General features: G+C 45.8%; 1 long non-coding RNA gene across 1 annotated transcript; it reads right to left on the bottom strand.

The window, feature by feature from the left end:
* Positions 1-13636: 13636 nt before the first annotated feature.
* LOC136475333 (uncharacterized) lies at positions 13637-14391 on the bottom strand. Its single transcript, XR_010763155.1, has 3 exons — positions 14337-14391; positions 13847-14258; positions 13637-13750 (listed from the first exon to the last, which is right to left on the bottom strand). It is a non-coding gene; the product is annotated as an uncharacterized lncRNA (long non-coding RNA).
* Positions 14392-27630: the final 13239 nt, after the last annotated feature.

Genomic DNA, 27630 nt, shown 5'->3' with positions numbered 1-27630 from the left:
TTGTGTTGGTAAGAACTTGGTAAGAACTCGGTAAAACGTGTGTGAGGGTGTGATTCCACTAACCAATAAATAGTTGATAGGGAATTTATTTTGATTGGTAACAATGCCAAACAACGAGTTTCTTTTTAAGTGTGAAATGCAGGACATCATGGACCGACTGACTACAACGATGGATGAAATAATTGCAAAAGCGGTCACTAGAGCATGCACACGACCTTCCTCCTCCCCTGCTACAACAACGTCATCACCGTCACCTCCCGCATGTACTACAGAGTTTGCACAGCGCGTGCTCAATTCTCAAATGGAGAAGGCAGAGCAAAACCAGTTCAACAACTTGTTCCGATGGAATTTGGACCTCAAACCAAAGCCATTGTGGACAAAGAAAAACACAACTAATCTAGGGTAAATATGAACTTGGTGGTATACCTAAGGCTCTGAATACCCCTTAATGGGGATGGGGTTCCCGATCTTCTGTCAGTTCAAGATAAACAACGATTTGGTCGGAGAGCGACACACCGATCCGGCTCCAGATCACAAAGACCCGATCCCTGCAATCTTAGCACCACGTCTCCTCTGGTTATCAACCGTGTTACAATCTAGTTGACCCCACCAAGAAGGCTAATCCCTGCTATGAATCGAAGAACACAAGCAAGAACAAGATAATACGCAACTCAAGTGAAGTGATGATTGCAGATATATGATTAAGATCTCAAAGGTGGGGTTTCACAAACCGATAACGACGACTGTTCAACAACAGATTAATCTAAAGCAAAACCCCCAAAACCTAACGTAGGCAGCGGCTACTGGTTATATAGCCTAAGGGGCATCCAAGGACCCCTACTCACATCCCTAAGGAGTCTCGACACGTTACATGGCCCAAACAGCCCAAAAGACGGCGACGCAACGCCCGGACAGATTCTGGACATCAACTTGTTTCAACGATTCCCGTTGACTCCGATGGAATTTGGGCCTCAAACCAAAGCCATTGTTTAGCTTATGAAAATGTCTTTCCAACCATGTGTGGATCATCAAAAATAGAGTTTGGATGCGTCTTGGGTATCCATTTTATTGCAGACTAGTCCTGATGGCCGAGGCAGACTCGAACTCGAATTGGACTGGGCCTCTGTCTTGACTTGGATGTCCTTGCTGGCCTCCTAAGGTGGTGGCCAAGGAGGAGGACCTCCAAGGCCATCTCTTAGGCCAAGGATGTCTAACAAGCCCATGACGATAGTGTAGCTCCCGACAGAAATAGCGACAGAATATATTGGTGATTTGGAGGCCTTGCTGATGTGATATTGAGATGGGCCCAGATCTATTTGAAAGCTTATCAAACAAGCTTTCCATCAAGTGCTCATTGACCTCGATCGCACTCCGGATGGATGAGTTATGGGCTTCCCAATGAGGCACTATCGGGCTGCTGATGAACCAAAAGTTCAACTTTGATGAACTTCCATTATGAAACACATTTAAACCTACAATCAAATAGTGACATGTAATTGTGGAACCAAGTGAATTATAACCAAAGCCACTATGCAAATATAGGAACGAGCACACCTTATAATCATTGTTCATATCCGAAGGTGCCATGTCCTCATCATGTGTGCCCAGGAAGTCCACACATACAACAACAGAATAGAAATATCAGAAAAACAATGTTATAAAGCGGAAAACATAATTATATTAACACTTTCAACTATCAGAGTACGCGGAATGGTTGCTAAACTTCTTTTCGGGCTCCAATCTTCTCAGGGACGGCTGACTGGGGGCTCCGTATGCCAAGCACTTCTGTCAGTCTTCTAGAAACTCCACAGCATCTACACCTTTCTTCTGAGCAGCACCTTACTAAACACTGAGGTGTGGGGGGGGGGAATAGCAAGGGTGAGTCCATGTCGAACTCAGCAAGTACAGATAGAAAATATAATGACATGCAAGGCTTAATCAAAGGAAAGGCTAACATTGTTTAACTGCATATTAGCTTTTTAGTTGATAACTTTCATTAAAACAACCTATTACTAATATGAGTGATTCATCCCAACCCTTAATTAATAGAATAAGATTAACAACATTATTATCCATCATTAAGCCGAGGTAGCAACCTCAGAAATAACCACAGGGTAGCAACCCCAAATAAAGCACATGGGATAGCCATCCCAAAAAAGAACATGGGATAGCAATCCCGCCAAAGCTTGAGGTAGCAACCTCAAATAGTAACTAGGGGTAGCAACCCCAAACAACACGGGATAGCCATCCCGCCAAACACGAGGTAGCAACCTCGCCAAGCTTCCATCTCCAAGTAACCATGTGAGTCCAATTTCTCATCGTGTGAGGATCCGGGCCGCTCGTGTCCGTGAGCACGGCTGATATATCAGTTTTACAGTCTGCAGAGGTGTGCATGTTCACTCCAAGTCATGATTCCCATTTGCCCGGAGTTTGCAAGGCCCCAAAACACTACCAAGGTGAGCAGGTAGGGTTTCACTATAAGACTGTTCACAGTTCCTACTAGTAGGTAGAAACCCGCTAAGGATTCCCCAACAACAGGTAAGATCCCTCCTCCAAGTGGTGGCTAACAAGAAAAACCAAATAAAAGCCAAAGTGCACCTCCTTGGCAGGCTGGGATCAAACCCACCAGGGCCCCTCTTGCGCCTACCTGGTAAGCTGCCACAAACTAGCAGGTGGTCTACTAATACATCAAGCCAGAGCCATATGGCTTGGAGCTGCACTGTATGTCCCAGGTGGCCGCTCCACGACTAAGTCCTTACGGAGAGTGGACACGGGTACCCCCGGAAACCGGGCCAAGCTCCAATACCCGTTCCCCCTTTCATAACCATATCCACGATGCTAGCAAGCATCACAATGCCTCCATCTCCGTCACCGTAGTGACCATATTCACCATTAAACATCTTAATCATCGTTGAAGAGTATTAATCATCATTAAATAATTCATTAGGCAATATTATTACATTCATTAACATGTGAAAAGGTGAGCAGAGCAGCTAACCACAACTACATATGGCTACACTACCCAATCATTAAACCCTAGGTGAAACAAGGAATGTAGTAAAAGACTAGTCATATCCTTAGGGTTTGCATAATTTAGACACATGCAATGAAATGTAATTGTATTATAAATGAGTAGGAGCAATATGATCAAATGGTGCCTGCACTGTAATTGTATTATAAATGAGTGGCAAAACTGTGATTTATTAGAACTATTTTTCATATTTTAAATAATTTAAAATCACATTTTAAAATGAATTTGGACCTCGCTGTCGATGCGGGACCCACAGGGTTCCCCAACAATGTGACTATGAGTCGTGGGCCCTGGCCTGGCCCACGAACTAGAACTAGGAGAGGTGTAGCACCCACTACACCGAATCCGAATAGAATAGGCCAGACTAGCCGGATTCCTATGGAAAGTAACTTCTGTATCTACTTCAGGACACCTTCTTTGGATCCGACTAGGATTGTAACCGCACCACAGCCTTCTCTACCGATATAAAGAGAGGCTATGGGCACCCCTGTAACAAGAGACGATACAACACAATCAATCCAATGCAAAGGCTAACACCGACTAGACATAGGGTTATTACTCGATCATCGATCAAGGCCCCAAACCAGTATAAATTGACTGTCTCTGCGTTCACCGTTGAGTTCTAGCACGTACCGAAGCCCGAACAACTATCCCAGGTACCCCCGTGATAGGCTATCGGTGGTCGAACACCGACAGCTGGCGTGCCAGGTAGGGGCTTTCGGCGCAATCGTGATCAAGAGCTCTATGGATTTCGACAACATGATCTTCCCGATGGGATCAATCTTCATATTTGGATCATGGGTTTGCGAGGCGAATGACAAAGGCAACCTCCATGGACATCTTGTCGAAGCTCCAAAAGCCCACGAAGATCTCACCCTTTCGATGAAGCTAACCAAAGATCTCAAAAAGCTTACGGTGTTCGAACCGACTTGGGCCCTGACAACGATCAATCCTGATCTAACATCCGAGTTAGATTCCTCCTTGGAGTCTTATCCAGGTTCTTTCAAAGACAAACCAAGACCTTTCCTAATCGGACTCTAGAACGCAGCATCAACTCTACAAGAGATCACTTCGAATCTACTTCAGGTTTCTTCCATGAAATTGAGTCACTTCCCAACCGGACTTAACAACATGACAAAGACATCTCAAGGCTTACTCCGAAGCATGGCTGGTCGAGCGCAGAGGCTGCATCTTACCGGGGCACAGGAAGGTCTTGTGTTAACCATAACACATGAAGATTGCATAGTCCATTGGTCGGGTACATATCCCCAGAACAGCAATACCCGACTAGTTGAAGAAGCTATCACTCTACCTTACCAAGAAGGTAGTGCGCTCCGCGATGACAACATTCGAACTGAAGTCATCAGCAATTACAGCAAGGCAAGCCTGGTGCCAAGTCGAGAAGCCTTCATGATTCGGCGGCCACTACCGATACCACCAACTACACCCGATGTTAGATCTTCAGATGAATCAGAATCAAACATATCGCCCAACGTTCCTGAATACGATGGCGAATCTGGGGGCCAATGACAAGCTAGAGAAAAAAGGAACAAACTGAAAGAAGGTCGCAGACGCCGTGTCAGGCAACGAAAAGAAGCACAGGACACATACAAAATGGAGCTAGCTGAGTACTACAAGAGAAGATCAGAGAAAGAAGCCAAAGAAAGGTGCGCGGTCAGAGTACACGAAGCCCCTTACGACAAGATACGGGAAGCACTAGAAGAACTCGAAGCAATTTCGCATCCCAACGAAGAACAAGAACAACTCTGAGAAGTTCTCCGGACAACAGCTCAGAGGGCGCATGGCGGAAGGACTCATTCCAGCTTCCTGCTAGGATAGCATCGCATGAACAAGACGCGCAAAGTCAAAGGAGGTCCGCCTTCGAGAGACTAGGACCAAACGGGAGCCAGAATCAAGAAAAAAGGAGAGACAACGCCCAGAGTAATCAAGTCAAGCGCCCGAGAGAAGAAAGGAGCAGAGCATCTCACCACTCATCCCCACAATTCATTCCTAGGCTAAATAACAACTAGCTGGAAGAAGGAGCTAAGTCAGAACACAGAGAAGTTGGAACGCACTATAGATTTCCATGTTTTTCAAGATGACTTGCTTTGGTACGGCTGCCTCACAAGTTCAAACCATCAAACCACTCCAAATACGACGGGAAGACTGAACCAAAATAGTGGCTCAGAATCTACTCACAATCAATCGAACTAGCTGGCAGAGATGACGATATCAAAGCATTATTCTTTCCCATGGCCCTAGAAAACATGCCCCTCCAATGGTTCGATAAATTGAACCCAGGTTCAATCAAAGGCTGGGAGAACTTACAAAGAGCTTTCTGTGAAAACTTCATGGGCATCATTACGCACCCCATCACACATGCAGAACTAAAAGGACTCAAGCAAAAGGGAGGTGAGAGCCTCAGAGATTATTATCGATGTTTTGGTGAAATACGTGCCCAGGTACATGACATCACCGAACGAGAAGTAATTGAAGCCTTCTCCCACGGGATCATGGCTAAATGGCAGTTTCAAGATTTTTGCAAAGAAAACCCAAGGAATAATGAAGAATTCAGACGCGCGGTAGAAAAAATGATTATGGCTGAAGAAAAGACGAAAGAAAGATTTCGAAACAGAAACAACCGAGAAAACAATAGAGACAACTCGGACCGGAGAAATTTTCCAAACATGGGTCATCCAGATAGGAAACGTGGACCAGACAACACCATCGCCATGGCCGACAAGACAAAAAAATTCTCAAAATTTAGGAGGTTCAAGGATATTGAAAATATGCACTATATATGGCACCCACAAGGAAACCACACAACGGGAGACTATCGAATCTTCATTGATCGGTACGCAAGAAAAGGAAAAAACAAAGATAAACAAGAGGATAACAAAAAGAAAGACGAAGACAACACAGAAGACAAAGGATTCCAGTAGCCAAAGGGGATGGTCATAGTAATCTTTTCTGGAGTTCCGGGTTCCAGAAGCAAGCACCAAGACAAGCTGGCTCTCCACAGCATCATGGCAGCCGAACCAGCGGTCCCAAGGTACCTAAATTGGTCACAATATCCAATCAAGTTTTCAAGAGAAGATCAATGGACGAGCGTTGGAAATGTCGGCCTATATCCACTGGTCCTAGATCCAACTATAGCAGGGATGATAGTCACCAAAGTTCTGATCGATGGGGGAGCTGGACTCAATATCATATTTTCAGAAACGCTAAAGAAGATGGGGCTAGACTTTGCCGGGTTGATCACCCCAATAGGAATACCCTTCTATGGAATAGTACCTGGCAAAGCCGCCATGCCGCTCGGGCAAATCACTCTATGAGTCACGTTTGGAACACAAGCAAATTACCGAACCAAATTCATTCAGTTCGAAGCTGCGGACTTTGAGACATCGTATCATGCCATCCTTGGAAAACCAGCACTTGCAAAGTTTATGGCTATACCTCACTACCCATACCTCCTTCTCATGATGCTAGGACCTCACGGAATACTCTCCCTCTGAGGAAACCTAAAGCGTGCCTTCGATTGTGACATTCAAGCAATCCAAATAGCAGCCAAAACATAGGCAGCCGACGACAGAGAAGAAATTACCACCGTCACTGCACAAATGAACCCGGAAGAGCTAGAGATCCCAGCAAAGAAACCTTGCATCCTTGCACCTCAAAAAGAAGCCGATGTAAAGAAAATTGACCTAGGTACTGGTGATCCTGAGAAGACAGCGACCATCAGCGCCCACCTCTTGGCCAAATAGGAACTCGCGCTCACCAACTTTCTTTGGGACAACAAAGATATCTTCGCTTGGAAGCCGGCCGACATGCCAGGTGTCACAAAAGAGTTGGTTGAGCATAGAATCGATGTCAATGAAGGCTCCAAACCAATTAAGCAACGGTTGAGAAGATTCTCACCAGACAAAAAGGAAGCAATCAAGAAGGAGATTACAAAATTAATGGCAGCCGGTTTTATAAGAGAAATTATTCATCCAGATTGGCTAGCGAATCCCGTTCTAGTACAAAAAAGAACACGGAAGAATGGCGCATGTGCGTGGATTACATGGATCTCAACAAACATTGCCCAAAGGACCCGTTCGGGTTACCACGAATTGATCAAATTGTCGATTCAACAGCAGGATCCGTCCTGCTATCTTTCCTCGATTGCTATTCAGGATATCATCAGATTGCATTAAGAGAAGAAGATCAGAGCAAGACGTCTTTCATCACTCCTTTCGACGCCTATTGCTATAAAACCATGTCCTTTGGACTCAAGAACGCGGGCGCCACCTATCAAAGAGCTATCCAAACATGTCTTGATGAACAAATTGGTAACAACGCAGAAGCTTATGTCGATGACGTAGTAGCAAAGACAAAGAACCTAGACATGCTAATCGAAGACTTGAAGCAGACTTTTGAAAATCTAAATAAATGGAAGTGGAAATTGAACCCAAACAAGTGTGTTTTCGGGGTACCATCGGGGCAACTACTCAGATTCCTGGTCAGTAATCGGGGAATAGAAGCAAGCACTAAGCAAATTCGAGCCATAATAGAAATGGCACCCCCACGCAGTGTAAAAGATGTGCAAAAATTGATAGGAAGCATGGCAGCCCTCAATCGCTTCATCTCACGACTCGGCGAAAAAGGACTCCCTTTCTTCAAGCTACTAAAAAAGATAGGCAAGTTTGAGTGGATAGAGGAAGCCAAGGAGGCTTTTGAAAGCCTTAAAATGTACCTCACCTCATCACCCATACTTATGCCACCAAAGAAAAATGAATACATGATGTTATACATATCGGCAACATCTACTATGGTCAGTGCAGCAATTGTGGTGGAAAGAGAAGAAGAAGAAGGGCATGTATACAAAGTACAGCGGCTGGTATACCACATCAGTGAAGTTCTGATAGATTCAAAAATATGGTACCCGCATGCACAGAAACTACTCTACGCCCTCCTAATCACCTCCCGCAAGCTTCGGCACTACTTTGAAAGCCACAAGATCACCGTAATAACAGATTTCCCTCTTGGAGACATCCTACGTAATAGAGATGCGACGGGACACATATCAAAGTGGGCAGTTGAACTCAGAGCTCTAAATATCGATTTCTCTCCTCAGAAAGCAATAAAATCACAAGCACTCGCAGACTTTGTGGCCGAATGGACAGAAATCCAACAACCCGCACCAGATACCTTCCTCGATCATTGGAAGATGTAATTCGATGGATCACTCAAGTTAGGTGGGGCAGGTGCAGGTGTTCTTTTCATATCCCCAGAAGGAAAACAGCTTAAATACATACTCCAAATTCTATGGCAAGCCACAAATAATGAAGCAGAATATGAAGCACTCATCCATGGGCTAAGAATCATGACTTCTCTCGGAATCAAGCGGTTGCTTGTCTATGGAGATTTAGCTGTAGTCATCAATCAAGTCAACAAAGACTAGGACTGTACCAAAAACAACATGGACGCCTATTGCGCTGAAGTACGAAAACTAGAGAAAAAATTCCAAGGACTAGAAATCCTGCATGTTCTACGAGACTCAAACATTGCAGCAGACGTCCTCGCCAAGCTGGGATCAGATAGAGCGAAGGTCCCACCAGGGGTGTTTGTAGAGGAGTTGCCATCACCCTCCATAAAACAACCCGATAGGATAACCCCTGAGCCACCAGCAACAACAACCCAGATCATGGTAATCACCAGATCATGGACTCAAGACTTCATCGACTACATCAAAGAAAACAAACTACCAGCTAATAGGGAAGAGGCCACCAGGATAATCAGAAGAAGCAAGAACTACATCCTTGTAGGTGACAAACTCTATAGAAGAGCCGCATCATTAGGAGTACTTCTTAAATGTATCACAAGAGAAGAAGGAAAAGAAATCCTAGAAGAAATTCACTCAGGTTGCTGCGGCAACCATGCAGCCTCAAGAACTCTGGTGGGCAAAACTTTCCGCACCGGTTTCTATTGGCCAACAGCTTTGAAAGATGCAGAAGAATTAGTCAGACAGTGCAAAGGGTGCCAAATGTTCGCGAGGCAAGCTCACGTACCAGCTCATGAGCTAATTTGCATCCCTCCTGCTTGGCTGTTCTCATGCTGCGGGCTGGACCAAGTAGGTCCACTCAAAAAGGACAAAGGTGGTTTTGAGTACATCTTCATCGTAATTGACAAATTCACCAAGTGGATCGAGTACAAGCCGCTCGTAAAATACAACGCAGCAAAAGCAGTCGAGTTCATCCAAGACATCATGCACCGCTTCGAAATACCCAACCGCGTCATCACAGATTTGGGTTCCCCTTTTACAGCTACCGAATTCAGAAATTGGGCACAAGACTGTGGCATCAGTATAAATTATGCATCAGTTGCACACCCTAAAGCCAACGGACAAGTAGAAAGAGCCAATGGACTTATACTAGCTAGATTAAAACCAAGATTATATGAAGAACTAGAAGACTACGGCTCCAAATGGATTGAGGAATTACCCAAAGTAGTATGGGGGCTCCGCACTCAAGTAAGCAGAGCAACTGGATACTCACCTTTTTTTCTAGTATATGGATCAGAAGTCGTGCTACCAGCAGATTTGATCTGGACATCCCCAAAAATAGAGCAATACGAGGAGGGAGAAGCAGAACACACATGAAGATTAGAACTTGATAGTACAGAAGAGGTCAGGATAAACGCTACCCTTTAGTCAGCTCGATACCTCCAAGGTCTAAGGCGCCACTACAACAAAAGTACTAAACAACACTCAGTACAAGTCGGAGACTTAGTACTACGAAGAATACAAAAAACTGACGGATGCCATAAACTACTCAGCCCATGGGAAGGTCCTTTTATTGTCGCAAAAGTCTCTGGACCAGGCACATACAAGTTAATGACTAAAGATGGGGAAGAAGTGAGGAATACGTGGCATATCAGCCAGCTAAGAAGATTCTATGCTTGAAGAACTCAAGACAAAATCTATGTAACGATAAAGCGATATGTAATCAGGATCCACGGTCAATGGAATAAAGATGATATTCCTCGTCAACATTTGTCTTATTATGATCGTTCCCGAGTTGTTTTCACAATTGGATGAGAGCAAAAGAGCTAAAAAGATGCTTGAGCTCGCAATCCCAAGTCTTTTCAGGCTTGGATGAGAGTAAAGCAGATAAGCTAACACTCGAACCTATCCTAGGTTGTTTTCATAGCCTGGATGAGAGCTAGAGGTGCTCGACCAATCTCAAGTTGTTTTCACAACCGGATGAGAGCAAAAGAGCTAAAAAGATGCTTGAGCTCTCAATCCCAAGTCTTTTCAGGCTTGGATGAGAGTAAAGCAGATAAGCTGACACTCGAACCTATCCTAGGTTGTTTTCATGGCCTAGATGAGAGCCAGAGGTGCTTGACCAATCCCGAGTTGTTTTCACAATCGGATGAGAGCAAAAGAGCTGAAAAGATGCTTGAGCTTGCAATCCCAAGTCTTTTCAGGCTTGGATGAGAGTAAAGCAGATAAGCTGACACTCGAACCTATCCTGGGTTATTTTCATGGCCTGGATGAGAGCCAAAGGTGCTCGACCGATCTTGAGTTGTTTTCACAACCGGATAAGAGCAAAAGAGCTAAAAAGATGCTTGAGCTCGCAATCCCAAGTCTTTTCAGGCTTGGACGAGAGTAAAGCAGATAAGCTGACACTCGAACCTATCCTAGGTTGTTGTCATGGCCTAGATGAGAGCCAAAGGTGCTCGACCGATCCCGAGTTGTTTTCACAACCGGATGAGAGCAAAAGAGCTGAAAAGATGCTTGAGCTCACAATCCCAAGTCTTTTCAGGCTTGGATGAGAGTAAGGCAGATAAGCTAACACTCGAACCTATCCTAGGTTGTTTTCATGGCCTAGATGAGAGCCAGAGGTGCTTGACCTATCCCAGTTTGTTTTCACAAGTCGGATGAGAGCAAAAGAGCTGAAAATACGCTTGAGCTCGCAATTCACAGAAACAAGAGCAAAATAGTTGCAAATACACTTGAGCTCATTTTATCTAGAACCATTCAGACATGGATGGAAATTAAGTCCATGCAAGACCATAATGAGCAAGAAAGTATAAAAGAAGCCTGAGCCCATCAAGACTACTACGAATATGAGCAGAAGCGCCGGTGCTCGCCAAGGTTCATGATCAACAAACAATACAGAAAGAAGACACTAAAAGGAAGCTTTCTAACAAAAACAACAACGGAGAAGGCCTAATTCTCAGAATCATCATCAGAAGAAGAAAAAGACACCTTTTTCAGAGTAGAGACAATCTTTGACAACAGAGGATGGACTACAGCACAAGAAACTACTCGGATTTAAGGAAGAAAAAAATATTTACATGACACATCGACAACCTAACAAGATGAATCTATTACTGGACAATCCACTCTTCGATCTCCTTTATGCCAACATCAAAGCGAGGGCTAATAGCAGCGTGCCCAAGCCACCATCAGATCCTCGACGGAGACTAGCTACCCACAGACTCAACGTCATCATCTTCTGTGGCAAGAACTTCCTAGTCGACTTCATCTTCAGTAATGAGTGCTTCCCAGTCAACTTCGTCCTCGCTACCGCTGCTAAGGGCAATCAAGTTCACCCATATCAAGTCAGCATCAGCAGGGGGAATGGAGATGGGATTGACCGCAGGAACAGCCGCCGGATCCTCCTCCTCCCACAAAGATAGAACCGGTCTCGATGTCCCGGCAGGCGGAGCATCCTTCACCACCGAAGCCTCACAAGCACCAAGAGACGACGACGTCGGCGATGAAGATGCTGACGATGAAGAAACTCTGCTCAACGACGCCGTCTTAACCACAGTTCTTGAAGGGCGAGCAAGCAACGAGCGTGGAACCTTACGGACGCAACGCCTTTGGATGAATTGTTTTCTTCACCATTTTGGCTATGGTAAGACTAAAAAGATAAGAGTACCGAAACAATCGCGGAAGGGGCAGTTAAATAGAGCCAAGCCATCTCCTTAAGCAGTCCAACAGCCTCCTCGAGATAAAGATAGAATTAATTTCTCCTCCTAAAATTAAGGGTAGAGTCAATCCCTTCACCAAAAACCAACATGGCGCTTTGGTTTCCAACATTAATTGCGCAACACAACCGGCGTGAAAGTGGTGCACTTTTCATGCAGAGCAGCTCAACGGACAGAAACTGAGTTCTTCTTATTACAAAGAAAAAGACAAAACACTTGGACAATTCTCAAGTTTGGATGAAAGCAAGAAGGCTGACAAATCCAGCACTCGAACCTATCCTGGGTTGTTCTCACGGCCCAGATGAGACCCAGAGGTGCTCGCCTGATCCCAAGTTGTTTTCACAACCAGATGAGAGCAAAAGAGCTAAAAAGATGCTTGAGCCCGCAATTTACAAATCAAGAGCAAAAGAGCTAAAAAGATGCTTGAGCTCACCTTGTCCCAAGTCTTTTCAGAGTAAGAAGGCTGAAAAGCCAACACTCGACCTATCATGGGTTGTTCTCATGACCTAGATGAGAGCCAGATAGCGCTCGCCCTATCCCAAGTTGTTCTACACCGGATGAAACAACCCAACTGATCCAGCACCGATGCTCGACAAGACCCACGAAGATATAAAACAAAGAGTAAGGCTAGTTGGAGACACACAACTCAAAGGAACCCAGATACGCCTACAAAGACTGAGGTTTATATCTAGCACATATTTAAAGAATTCAAAAGTCTAGGAAAACAACTCGGAAAGATTCACCCGAATGATTCAAGCAAGATAGTAAAGATGTATCCAAAGAACCAGAATTCCTTTACAAAAGCACAATACAAAGTATATCTTTACAAAAAAAGAAAAAGAGAGAGATGTGCCAAGATACTATAGAACCTAACTATCAGCTTCGTCATCAGAAGGCGGGAGATGAATATCAAGCTTCTCAGCAATAAAGTTGGCCAAGTCTTCAACCTCAGACTCTGCATTTTTTATGGACTCCAGGTAGTTGTCATCATCAGTGTCCTCCCTAAGTTTTTCTAGAGGAACCGACGGCGCAAGAACACGGATGTGAGCCAAAACGTTCTTCACACATGCCCGGACCCCATCCTTCACAAAGCTCTGAAGACGCTCACGAATCAGAGGGATGAACTCACCCCAGGTCTTCCCATCATCTTTAGAAGTCCGAAGAAGCTTCGCAACAGTCTTGAAAGATTTCCACAAAGTTGCAAACCATTGGTCAGATGTCGCTAGCTTCTTGGACAAATCCTCAATGGTTTTCATCCCCTGCACAAGATCTCGGTTAGCACCAAGCCTAATCAATTGAGCACGAGCGAGCTCTTCTTCGACATGAGCCTTTACCTCTTCGGCCCTATTATGACTAGATTGAACAGATATCTTCATATCTTCAATATCAGTCAAGAGCGTCTACTTATCTTTTCGAAGGGCAGAACAAGACAATAAAAGAAAATCAGGCAAAAAAGGAGCAAGAAATAAAGAAAAAGAGGGATCAAGGTATAAAAGAACTCGAAATACCATCACACTCTTTCTTCATGGCCTCCACCTTTTCCAAGGCTTCCTAGACTGTAGCTTTCCTTCGCTCCTCCGCCTCGATCACCTGAGCACGGAGAGCTTTTTCCTCCCTCTGGTGCGTCTGACGCTCAATCTCCATCTCGGCCCGACTAAGGTCTAGATCCGTCTTCCGAACACTAATCTCGAAGGTCAACTTTTTCTCGGTCTCAGTCGAGAAAAAGAAGTCGACATGGTCCTGAGAGAAAGACTTATCAAGCAAGACGATGGGAAAGAAAGACAAGGCGTAAGAACCCAAGAGGACCAGCAAAATAGTAACTCAAGAAAAACTTACCTGGAGTTTCTCTCCAAAAGAAGCAGCACCAGCTGCCAGAACTCCCCACTCCATAGTCAGCTCCGACAAGCGACGGGTGGCGTCGAATTCCCGCAACACGTTGTCATCCAGACGCTAACTACTAGTACCAAGGGCAACATGAGGAGAGACTGACTGATGCGAAGACAACAAGACCAAGGCCACAACCTAGGCAGCAGAAGCCCTGGCTACCTCCTTAGACGGACCTGTCACCACGGTCACCACCATCCCTGGAGTAGGCGACTCTGTGGCAACATGTTCATCAGAGGCCACCATCTCCCTCACAGCCGCCTCGCTAACTGTGCGTTCTGAGTCATGAGGCTCAGTACATATGGCCGCACCACCAGAATGCGAAGAAGCCGGTCGAGGGTTCAAAGAAGGCATGAGCGAAGATCTGCAAGACGATGGACAACCTCAATGATACAAGAAAAATGGAAAACAGAAGCAGACAACCTAACCAGGATTCACTTACTTGGCTGACTTCTTCTTCAAACTAAAACCCCAAGCCGAGCTAAAGGTTTCGGCGCAGGCATGGCGACAAAAAAGACATCATCACCATCCCGCACCAGGAACGGCGTGATCGATAACTGAGCCCTAGGAGAACTCAGGCTCGATGACCACTTGCTGTGAAAGGACAAGGACAAGTCAAAAGAAGCGATCAAGAATAATAGCAAGAAAACAAAAATACAACAACAACTCACCGACGAGTGTTGAGGGTCGCATCTTCTTCCTCATCCGCCTCGCCCTCAAGCAACTCAACCACAGTACCATCTGAGAAAAGAGAAAGTACTCGGTTATACACGCAAGCAAACAACAAGGGGGATAAAACAAAATGATGTGCTCACCTAGGAGCATGCTACCTACAACTTGAGTACCTGGAAGAGTACCTGGTTGACGAGGCTTCTTGGTGACCGACACGCTGGCAGAAGCATCATCCGCCCATGCCCTCTTATTGATGGAACGAGGAGCTCGAGGAACTAGGCGCGATACATATTCAACATAATGGATTGATTCATTGCAAGAAGCACCAGGAAGAACTGTGGATACTAGAGACTTACTAGCCAGAGCCGCTATGGCCAGACTTCCTCCAGCCTCCTCATCGGCTAGGTTGTCATCAGCAGGAACCGGATCAACAAAGTTATGCCCCAATTCCTACAAGACGACCAAAGGAGAAGGAATAAGCAGAAAATTGAAGATAGAAAGTACCAACAACAAAAGATATATAAAGGAAAGTACTCGCGAAAAGTAAAACAACTCACAGCAGGGGGTGGATTATCTCCACAATATTTAGGAACGGCATGGGGGACAATGGTCACCCCCTTCAGAACCTTCCTCAGGTGCTCGAGTACCTCCTCTTCAATCAACTCAAGGGCAGGAACCATCTGAGATGGGTCTTCAGCTCTAGAATATTCAAAGCCAAGATGCTCCCTCTCCTTCAGGGGTTGAACTCGACGACGCGTATAGCTGGCGATGATCCCAAAACCAGTCAAACCTTGCTGCTTCAGAGTTCGGATTCTCTCAAGAAGAGGCTTGATGGCCTGGAGCTCATTGCTTGTCAAAGGGTTCTTCTCCCAACGATCATTGATCGAGGGACCAGAACTGGAATGAACAGCAAGAGGAGGAATCATGTTTGCAGCATAAAACCACTCGGAACGCTAATCCCGAATAGAATCAACAAGATCATAATAAAAAAAGAGGGCTTTCTTCCCCTGATGGAATTGGATGCCACAACCACCCAACAGAGAAGTACTGTCACTTCGAGGATGTGGCTTCAAACAAAACAAAGAGATTGAAGGAACGATGCCACTAAAAGCTTCACAGAGATGGACAAACACTAACAGATGGAGGACAGCGTTCGGAGTAAGGTGGTTCAGAGAAATGCTGAAATAATGGAGGAAACGATGAAGAAAGGTAGAAGCAGGCAAGCAGAGGTCAGCTCGAACGAAAGAGATAAAAAGGACGATCTCACCAGGACCAGGAGTAGGAACCCGATGCTGGCCAGGGACCTTCCAATTAGCAAAGTCCTTGTCCTAGATTAGGCCGTCCTTGACCAAATCACGCAACTGATCCTCCATGGTAGTCGGAACCAGCCACAGCTTCTCCGCAGCCCTCATAGCGATGAATTATCGATTCTCAATGACCGAGAGCGATGCCTCCTCGTCCACGAAGACCTCCTTTGACTTGCTCGATGAATTCTTCTTGCCCATACAATGGAAAGGATCTAAGGTTGGTGGCAAGAGTTCGACGGCGGCGGCGATGGCGGTGGTGGAACTCTGGAGGTTAGGGTTTTGCAAAGGTCGAAGGCTAAAGGGCAAGGACAGGGTAAGAAAGAAGAAGAAGAAGGAGGAGGAGGGCCCTTAAATAGATTTACAACGGTAAAAACGTGGCCCATCAGGCCCGCTTAACGCGGCATGGAAACGCAATGGTCTATTTTTTGCCATAACTGACACAGCCGAAACGACGGGCGACGCAACCTTTCACAACGGTACTGTGCAACGGGTAGATCCCAGACTTATCCGTTCACACTACGCCATTGATGAATTATTATAGATTGCACAACTCAGAAAGAACTCGCCATCCACAAGATTCACATAATACATTACAGTACGCCTTCGGAGAACCCGGATACTTCAGAAACAACCTAGACCTTGCTCAAAAGCACTCAGATAACAAAAAAAGGAGACAACAACTGAGAAAGAAAGACTTTTTATTACAAATATCATCAAAGGACATAAGATTACAGATCTTACAAGACCCAACGAACTCAGTACTACGACGAGCAAGGTAGCAACAAAGAGCACAAGTAGAACCCGGCTCTGGAAATGACTACGTGCTCCTAGCCATAACACGACAGAAGACAACCAACTCGGATACACTGTTTTCTTCAAAGGAAGGACACAGTGCATCCAAGACGGATATCAGCAGCACAGCGGGACAACCCGGACCAGGTGAGGATCACAGAGATCAGTTTACCCAAGCCCAATGTGATCCTGGATCAGACGCTGATCTGCACCGGACAGTCGCAAGGCAGTGTGGAAGGATCAACTTGAAGCTACTAGATGATGGAACGAATCCCACATCACAAGACTTCTTCCACCTACCACCACGTACTACCTGGTACAATGCTGCCGCGAGATTAGTCTACCTCTAATCTCAATCACAAGACTTCTTCCACTTGCTACAAGACTTACAAGACTCACAACTCATGCTCGGGGGCTGCTCTACTTCACAAACTATCATAATCAAGGCTATGGAGGCTTCGGACTATACAATAAGACACTTGATGAATAGAAGCAGCACACCAGGAGGGTATTTATAGGCCAAAAAGCGGTGTACATAGACTAGGAGCACCAACAGAACAAGCCTGACAAAGGTCTCAGTGAAAAGACAGAAAGCAGTAAGAAGAGGACACGCACGTGAGGAAACAGTATTCAAGGACAAGCATATTCGAAAGAATATACCGACACTATACACCTTGTGACTACAGAGAATTCAATTCAACTACCAACCACCACCAACATCGGATATAAATCTGGCTACCTAAGAAGACAATAGAAGACCCTCAATCCGAGTTCCTAACGATTGAAAAGAACTCAGAAAGATGCTTGGGGGTTGCAGGGTACATATTCTGAGAAGAGATTTTTAGTTTTTTCGACAATCAAAGTTCAAGACCCTCCAACTTTTTGTTCCAAATAGCAAGAGGCTCGGGGGCTACACTTAGTGAGTGCGCTTTTTCTTTGAAAAATCGCACGTCCCTTGAAAGACTTCATCAAAACAAGACCACTTCAAGGCTTCACATCGAAAGAACCTAGAATGAAGGAAGTCTTCAAGTTCAACCATGAAATGCTCGGGGGCTTGTCGATGCGGGACCCATAGGGTTCCCCAACAATGTGACTACGAGTCGTGGGCCCTAGCCTAGCCCATGAACTAGAACTAGGAGAGGTGTAGCATCCACTACACCGAATCCAAATAGAATAGGCTAGACTAGCCGGATTCCTATGGAAAGTAACTTATGTATCTAGTTCAGGACACCTTCTTTGGATCCGACTAGGATTGTAACCGCACCACAGCCTTCTCTACTGATATAAAGAGAGGTTGTGGGCACCCCTGTAACAAGAGACGATACAACACAATCAATCCAACGCAAAGGCTAACGCCAACTGGACGTAGGGTTATTACTCGATCATCGATCGAGGGCCCAAACCAGTATAAATCGACTATCTCTGCGTTCACCGTCGAGTTCTAGCACGCACCGAAGCCCGGACAACTATCCTGGGTACCCCGTGGTAGGCTATCGGTGGTCGAACACCGACACTCGCGTACAAATACAGAAGGAAATAGGGGCTAGACTGCTAAAACGTAGGTTCATTTAAACTATGATGAACTGTGGGTTTAATATGAAAAACTATAGGGGGATTTCTACAAAAAGGGTAGGGATGACCTCATGTTGACCGTGTTGACGTGGTCGTTGCTGGCGTGGCGGCTGACGTGGCGCAAGCGTGGCGTACACATGGTGCTGACAGGGCGGCTGATGGGGCAACCACGTCAGTTGCGCTGACCGTGCCGTTGAGTGACGGTGCGGCCAGGGGAGGCAATGGCGGCTCGCCAGAGCACGGCCATGTGGCGGCTAGGGAGCTCGGTGGGGCTCGGGAAGATCACAGGGTCGATAACTTTCATTAAAACAACCTATTACTAATATGAGTGATTCATCCCAACCCTTAATTAATAGAGTAAGATTAACAACATTATTATCCATCATTAAGCCAAGGTAGCAACCTCAGAAATAACCATAGGGTAGCAACCCCAAATAAAGCACATGGGATAGCCATCCCAAAAAAGAACACGGGATAGCAATCCCGCCAAAGCTCGAGGTAGCAACCTCAAATAGTAACCAGGGGTAGCAACCCCAAACAACACGGGATAGCCATCCTGCCAAACATGAGGTAGCAACCTCGCCAAGCTTCCCTCTCCAAGTAACCATATGAGTCCAATTTCTCATCGTGTGAGGATCCAGGCCGCTCGTGTCTGTGAGCACGGCTGATATATCAGTTTTACAGTCTGTAGAGGTGTGCACGTTCACTCCAAGTTGTGATTCCCATTTGCCCAGGGTTTGCAAGGCTCCAAAACACTACCAAGGTGAGCAGGTAGGGTTTCACTATGAGACTGTTCACAGTTCCTACTAGTAGGTAGCAACCCGCTAAGGATTCCCCAATAACAGGTAAGATCCCTCCTCCAAGTGGTGGCTAACAAGAAAAACCAAATAAAAGCCAAAGTGCACCTCCTTGGTAGGCCAGGATCAAACCCACCAGGGCCTCTCTTGCGCCTACCCGGTAAGCTACCACAAACTAACAGGTGGTCTGCTAATACGTCAAGCCAGAGCCATATGGCTTGGAGCTGCACTGTATGTCCCAGGTGGCCGCTCCACGACTAAGTCCTTACGGAGAGTGGACACGGGTACCCTCGGAAACCGGGCCAAGCTCCAGTACCCGTTCCCCCTTTCATAACCATATCCACGATGCTAGCAAGCATCACAATGCCTCCATCTCCATCACCGTAGTGACCATATTCACCATTAAACATCTTAATCATCGTTGAAGAGTATTAATCATCATTAAATAATTCATTAGGCAATATTATTACATTCATTAACATGTGAAAAGGTGAGCAGAGCAGCTAAGCACAACTACATATGGCTACACTACCCAATCATTAAACCCTAGGTGAAACAAGGAATGTAGTAAAAGACTAGTCATATCCTTAGGGTTTGCATAATTTGGACACATGCAATGAAATGTAATTGTATTATAAATGAGTAGGAGCAATATGGTCAAATGGTGCCTGCACTTGCCTTTCTCCAAAGTTAAGCTGCTCAGAAGCCTTCGGCTGCTGTCTCTGATCTTCAGCTTCTGCTGCACCTGACGGACCTCAGCTCCTAGTCTTCAGTGCTAACGAACCGCTCTTCTTCTACTCGCATCAACCAAACAGAACAAACAAACAAGCAAACACAACTAAGAATAACACAATCAAAAGATATGCTTCTAAACGATAGCGTACTAAATGGCACGGTGCTACGGTCGCTAGAGCCCAAGAACGACGGGGAACAGAGCTACCGTTACTAAGATCACGTCTACCGAGGTTGGCCACAAAACAGAAAAGACAAACTATACACCTGATCTATTTTAGCTAACAAAATAAAGTGATTAGACATTTCAGACAATTATCTTAAGCTTGAACTAACCAAATTATATTAAATAAAAGTCGGGGTTAAACCTAAATCATATTTTGTTTATAAATAATTATATCATTTAAAGTCATTTAATAAACATCTATAGTTTAGAAAATATAGATCATGTGAGAGCAACTAAACAATAGTGTTTCATGTTTTAAGCTAAACAAGTTATAATTGAGACACATTAAATTGATATTAATTCAAGTTAACATTTGGATATGTAAGACCTAAGATTAAACCCCAACTGCTTTTAATAATTTAAAAGAGCATTGAATAAGCATTAATCAAATTAATATTTAAGTCAAAATTAAAAAGCATGGAACAAGGTAAACAATACTGCTAACACGTAGTTTACGTCGATACGAAGCTAACGCAACTTGAACCGGGTCAAACGGAGCTAAAACGCGCAAGTTAGGGCTAAAACAAGGTGAGTGGCAAAACTATGATTTATTAGAACTATTTTTCGTATTTTAAATAATTCGAAATCACATTTTAAAATGAATTTGGACCTCGCGTACAAATACCGACAGAAACAGGGGCTAGACTGCTAAAAACGTGGGTTCGTTTGAACTACGACGAACTGCGGGTTTAATACCAAAAACTACAGGGGGTTTTCTGCAAAAAGGGCAGGGATGACCTCGTGTTGATCGTGTTGACGCGGACGTTGCTGGCGTGGCGGCTGACGTGGCGCAAGCGTGGCATACACATGGTGCTGACAGGGCGGCTCACGGGGCAACCACGTCAGCCGCGCTGACCGTGCCGTTGACCGGCGGTGCGGCTAGGGGAGGCGACGGCGGCTCGCTGGAGCACGGCCGTGCGGCGGCTAGGGAGCTCGGCGGGGCTCGGGAAGATCACAAGGTCACGGCACGCATGACGGCGGCCCCGATGGTGGGCTCCACGGTGGCGGTGCCTGGCCGGAGGTGGAGGCTTGGGCAGCGGCGTTCCATGGCTGCCGGTCGGGGCTCGGCGACGCGGTAACCACGGCGCACAGAGGGGCAGGACAAGGGTACGAGCACGTGCGGTTCGGCCTCACGAACGTGGCAAGCGGGTTCGCGGCGACAAGCTGGCCGGAGACGATGCTAGGGGTGGCACAGCGGGTCGGGCATGACGGTGACTACGGCAAGGTCGCCCGGCCGATACGGAGCGAGAGGGAGAGTGGGAGGGACACCAGCCTGATCCTCACCTTTGTGCGAAGCTCGTGGGCCGGCTACCATTGAAGGAGATGCGGCGAGGGAGGAGATCGACGACGGTGGCTCCAAGCTCGGCGGCGGCTGTTGCAGCGCGAGCCTACGGTTAGGGTTCGAAGCGGCGGTGGCTCTACTAGGGCTCGAAGGGGAGCGCGGCGCACGGGGCATGGCCTCTTTATAGGCCGGCGAACCTCGGACTACACGCGGGCTCGGGAAGACGAACGGCGGCGATGGCGTCCGGCTCGTGCGGAGGTTGGGGACAACGGCCTTGTCTCGCTGATGAGTGGGACCATGCTGGCAGCGACACAGGGCGGGGACACGGAGCGGGCTGCGGCTTTGCGTGCTGCTGGGCTACCTCGGTGGCCACAGCTGAGCTTGGTCCAAGAGGGAGGGGCGAGCGCGGGGTGTTAGGGCAGGCCGCTGTGGGCCGCAGCGCTGGGCTAGCTGGCCGGGTGGGCTTGGCCTGCTGCGCGGGAGATGGGGTGGAGAGCCGGCTGCGGGCTGGGCCTCAAGCAGGAGCAGGCCAAAAGCATAGAGAGGAAGGGGATAAAAGAAAAAGGGCTTTTCTTTTTGATAAAACCCGATTTCCAAAACATTTTCCAACCAAAATTTGACTCATTAATTTGAGGGTATTTTTGGGACTGTTTTTAAACTACTTTTGAAATCTAAAACATCTTTTCTTTTAAACACATTTTAAAGTATTTTTGCAAACTCAAATTTGAACTAGTTTTCAAATAGAGCCTTTTGGAGCTTTGTTTTCAAAAACGAAAAAGACCCATTCGCGGTTGGATCAAAATTTAGAAATTCATTTTCTCACACTACAAAAGACAAAGTCAAGGCACAAGAGCACACAAACACACTCATGTTAACTTTGTAAAAAATTTATAAACCCACATTTTTCTCATTTGCAATGACAACAATTAAGGAAATCTTGGAATATTTTTGTAAAAAAAATTTAAATCCTTTATTTTACTTTGTGTTTTCTAATAACAACCCAAAATAGAAATTTTGGGGTGTTATATACGAGTGGTACGCATCCCTCTCGAGCACGTCTTCGTCATCGGACGTCGGAGGGGTTGGGAACCTGATGGGGCTGTTCGACATTGTTGCTGGTGAACAAGGCACAGATGAATTGAGTCGATGGAGAAGAGGGGTGGTTTCAGAGGGCACCAGGCATGAGGTATATATGGGCAGTGGCTACTTCTCTTTGGCTTCCACCAGGCGGCAGAAGTAATGGTTTCATCTTGGGGCCTTGGAAGTTGAATTGACTGCCTTGGAAGTAGAGTGCATTCAACAAAACCCTTTGGAAACATAAACAGTTGACCAATCTTGATATTTTCGAGTTGATAGTAGAGGTTAGGAACATGGAAATCTACTTGCAAACTACCAACTATAAAGTGTCGTTGCAGTGTGGGCGATCGATCAAGATGACTCATTGTTAATATTACCTCATACCTGGTAAATTATGTCCGGCCTGTGCGTTTTTTTCATGGCCGGATGGTCCTTGACCGGAGTTAATTAAAAAATGGTAATAAAATATTTGCCGGCGTTGTCAAACTTATGGCCATCAAATAAAAATGTCATAAATACCAAAGTTGTAGAACTAATGAAGATAAAAATGTCATAAATACCAAAGTTGTAGAACTAATGAAGATCTACGACCTTTATTTTGTCGTACTTTCATTTGACAAAGATTGAGCAATCCGAATTTTGAATTTCAAAAATGTGGATTCAAGTTTCATGATTTCGACGACTGAAGATGATAAGCAACCAACGCGATGTAAAAAAATAAATAAAACAGAAATAAGAAAAATTTAGCCCGTGGGATTCGAACCTGGGTCTATGGGTCAACATAGCAGTGATCAAACCGCTGTGCTAGGATTCCAGTGCTTACCACTTCTCTTTAAGTTTTCTTTACATACAGTAACAAATAATGAACTGAAAAACAAAAATCTTCTAATGCTCTCAACCTTGAGGTAGTTCATGATTGTACTTATACTAACTATAGCGCACATTAGTTCTATGATTGTCACAATTTGGAGAACCGTCACATTAACTATACTTACACACATGAAACATTACTATTATCATAAACTTGAGCAGAATAACCGACACAATTTGGAGAACATGACTACTTTTCGATCGAACAACAGCGCAGATGAACGTTTGAAAAATAACAGCGAAGATAATGCTTTATTTTTAGATCGAACCGAAACAATGAAAATAACCATCAATGATTAATATATTACTGCTACAAACACAATTTATAATTTCGACCAGCATCTATGATTCTGCTCGTCATCTTACATCCAATCCAAAACAATTAAAACTACTTCTAAACTACTTATTCTAACTATAAACTATTTATTAATGCGAGGCTGATAACATCGCTTTGCCCGCTTGCGAGCAGGCTTGCCGTCGTCGTCGCCGTCGTCGTCGTTGTCGTCGGGCTTGCCGTCGTCGCCATCGCCCCAAAGAGCATACTCATCGTCGCTAGGCGGAGGACTGTCATCGGGCGGATCAGAGGGCTCTGTGTCGTAGTCGGACGAGTGGTAGGAGGGCGCCTCGTCGTCGCTGGTCGGAGGGGTTGGGAACCTGGTAGGGCTGTTCGACATTGTTGCTGAGGAGTTAGGACGAAGGAACGGGAAGAAGTTCTAGCGATGGAGAAGACGGGTGGTTTCAGAAGTCACCAGGCATGAAGTATTTATGGGTAGTGGGTGCGGCGCCTAGGATTCTGTTGACACCGAAATTTGGTAATGGGCCTGGCCCAGGATCCACAAGGCAAAGAAGGCGGAAACAGCTGATTTTTGCCCCATCGGCTAAATGAAGAATGGAAGCCACGGATTGATGACGTCAACAGAAGATCTATGATGGCGACCAAAATGTGCGAAGACGGTGGGACCCTACAGAAAGGGAATGATTAGGGCCCAAGTTATCTAATAAATTAGGCAGTTGTCGTACGCAAGTATGGCAATCTAGAGCGAGTCGTGTTCGACTTGGAGTCAAGCCTCGGGTATAAATATAAACCCCCGGCCATTGTAAAAAGAATCCCACGATCAATACAACAACAACCCTTCCGGCTCCGGCCAAAAACCCCCTTTAGGAGTAGGAGTAGAAGTAGATACCCTGGCGTCACCTCCGGTCAAGTAGGGTTGCATCGGCGTCGACCGACCTCCGACTTGCATGTAAGTACCGTCAATGGCTTGCATATAGGTGTGAGCTAGTTATCAGCTTTATTAGCCGTGGCGTCCTAGTAGATTCATTAAGTTACCAATTTGCTTGCTTATCATGATCAATCTGTTATAGCATCATCACATCGCCCGGTCACTATCGATAGCTTTTGGCCTTAGATCTTTATGAATTCGATTGTCTTGCATGCTTAATCCGCTAAAACCAACCAAGATGGCCGTCTTCCTGCTAAAATCGGCTAAAAATCCCTCGGTAATGAGCGCCATAGCGCGCGCGAGAGGCTTATCCACTCATTGGTGTGTTGAGAGGTCGATTTAGAGCCGCTTGGCCGTTGGACCAGCTCTATCTCGATTCTGAGGCGTGCACGTGTTTGGAGACACTCGCATAGCAAGGGTATGCTCCAAGGTGACGTAAAGCCACGGGCCATTCTAGACCAGCTTTGCATTAGATCTGGACTTACCTGTAGTTGTTCTAGGATCACTATGAGTCTGCCGGCCTCGAAGACCAGACTCGCCTTGACGCCTAGATCTAACTACGGTTATGACGAGTAGCCCCGAACGTGTCCTATGAACCCCTTATCGGCTAATTAGCCGATACGGTTATGCTTTCACTCGTAGCATGTGTACATGCATCTATTTAGTTGTGAATGGGTTTAGGGTTGGTGTGAAGCTGCTTGGCCGTTGGACCAGCTTCGCCTCGATCTTAGATTTAGGAGCAGCTAATCTGTTTAATTGTTGGTAGAGCTAGCAGATTTATTTAGGTTCGTTGGCGCCCGCCGGCCTTTTAGACCAGGTGCCCTCAGATTTGGGTAGGTTTGTGTAGGCTTGCTGAAGCTGCCGGCCTTTTAGACTAGCTTCAGTCAGAATGTGAGCTCTCTCGATGGTTAATCTAGAACATGCACATATTCTACCATTTGTTCGTATCGACTAAACTCAATCGGCTAATGAACTGTTGCTTTACATGCCTATCTGAACAGCTGTTTAAGTTTACTCTTTACATTTTACCTGTGCTTTCATGCTAAGGTGTCGACTCTCTAGTCGATGGCCTTCATCACTGGCTCCTGGAGCCGTACATTGGAACTGTTTGGTAACAAGACCGATATGTTCCACCTTGTGTTACTGACTCGTTCGTCTCCTTATCAATTGCAGGGTCAAATTGACTGGCATGCCAGCAACCCTATCCGCCCAAGGTGACCTGAGGTCTAGGGATCTACCAGCCCCGATGCTCCCCGCGGATCCCAGCGAGGCCTCCACAGGCATGTCGCGCGCGACTTTTTGCGCTGACACGTTGTTTGGCACGCCCGGTGGGATGTGTCGCGCTCTCTCGATGGTTAATCTAGAACATGCACATATTCTACCATTTGTTCATATCGACTAAACTCAATCGGCTAATGAACTGTTGCTTTACATGCCTATTTGAACAGCTGTTTAAGTTTACTCTTTACATTTTACCTATGCTTTCATGCAAAGGTGTCGACTCTCTAGTCGATGGCCTTCATCACTGGCTCCTAGAGCCGTACATTGGAACTGTCTGGTAACAAGACCGACACATTCCACCTTGTGTTACTGACTCATTCGTCTCCTTGCCAATTGCAGGATCAAATTGACTGGAACGCCAGCAACCCTATCCGCCCAAGGCGACTCGAGGTCTAGGGATCTACCCGCCCCGGTGCTCCCCGCGGATCCCAGCGAGGCCTCTGTAGACGTGTCACACGTGACTTTTTGTGCCAACACATCGTTTGGCATGCCCGGTGGGACCACAATCGTCGACATGGATAACAGCAAAGTCTTCAACATCACCAAAGATGAATTGCCTGAAGAGATGAAAGCAGACGTAGAGAGGGCGATTCGTCAGTACGAGCTAAAGCTATTGATGTCATACGGACGTACTCATGACAAGACAATCTTCCAGAAGACCAAGTTTCTAAGAACTCTTATGACGTAGAGATGCACAACGTCAGATGTCTGAAACGATTGGTAGAGCTATGTCGCAGACTCTCAACGATCACAATGCGACATTCATTAATACATTAACAAATGTGATGAAAGAAGTCATGTATGGAAGGCCAGTCGATCAGAGAGGACCATCATACACCAATATGCTTACAAGGAAGCCAGCACCAATCCACGCAGCACCTAGTGATCAAGCTGGAAGTGTTGAGTAAGGAGGAGGCAGCAATGTCAACCCCCAAGCTACACCACCTTCAGCGCTGCCCTCCACAGCGCAATAGCCGAACGCCGGAGGAATTCTTTTATTGCCTCCATCGGCTGCGAGACCTGCAGCGACCTCAGTGCCATATCAGGGGTATGATCAGGAGCAAAATATTAGTAATGGTTCACCTAATTTTGGATATCAGGATGGCCAAGGAATTCCGAACAGGCCAGATGCATTATATGAAGCTCAGGTGAATCAGTTTTTAGGACATATCTCTGATATGATGCAGCATCAATTCGGCCTTAAGCCGAAGAATGTTGGAACGTACTACAAGAAGCCATATCCAGAATCATTTGATCAAGTACCGCTTCCACATCGTTACAAGATTCCAGATTTCACCAAGTTTACTGGGACAGATTCAATCTCAACTAGAGAGCATATTAGCTGATACACCATTTAGTTGGGAGATGCTGCTTCAGTTCCAGAATTGAAAGTGCGGTTGTTCCCTTTATCTCTATCCGGATCTACATTCTCATGGTTTGCATCATTGCCATATGGTTCCATCAGGAGTTAGGAGGAATTAGAAGGAAAGTTTCATCAATACTTTTATTCCAGCTTCATGGAAAAGAACATTGGTGATCTGGTGGACCTGCGACAAAGGAACAGTGAGTCAGGGGTACAATACCTTTAGAGGTTCAGAGAAGTTAGAAATCAATGCTATACCCTAGCTTTGACTGAAGATGAGCTGATTTGCATTGCAATTCGTGGCTTACAACCGACACTCAAAGAAAAGGTGACTAGGATAGAATTCTAGAACCTAGGAATGTTGGCTAATCGGATAGCCAGTATTGAGTCCCAGAGCAAATATTCAACTCCACGCAGCAGTAGATTTTAGAAGAGTGGAAATGTTGCAATCTATGATGAATATAGCTCGTCTGATGAAGAAGAAGTGGCTGCAGTTGAGTGGACTTGGAAACGCGCAGAGTTCCTACCGTGGTTGAAGGCTG

This window comes from Miscanthus floridulus, chromosome 8 (genome assembly GCF_019320115.1).
Source record: "Miscanthus floridulus cultivar M001 chromosome 8, ASM1932011v1, whole genome shotgun sequence".
In the NCBI taxonomy this organism is placed as follows: domain Eukaryota; kingdom Viridiplantae; phylum Streptophyta; class Magnoliopsida; order Poales; family Poaceae; genus Miscanthus; species Miscanthus floridulus.
This window is presented reverse-complemented; position numbering and strand designations above follow the sequence as displayed.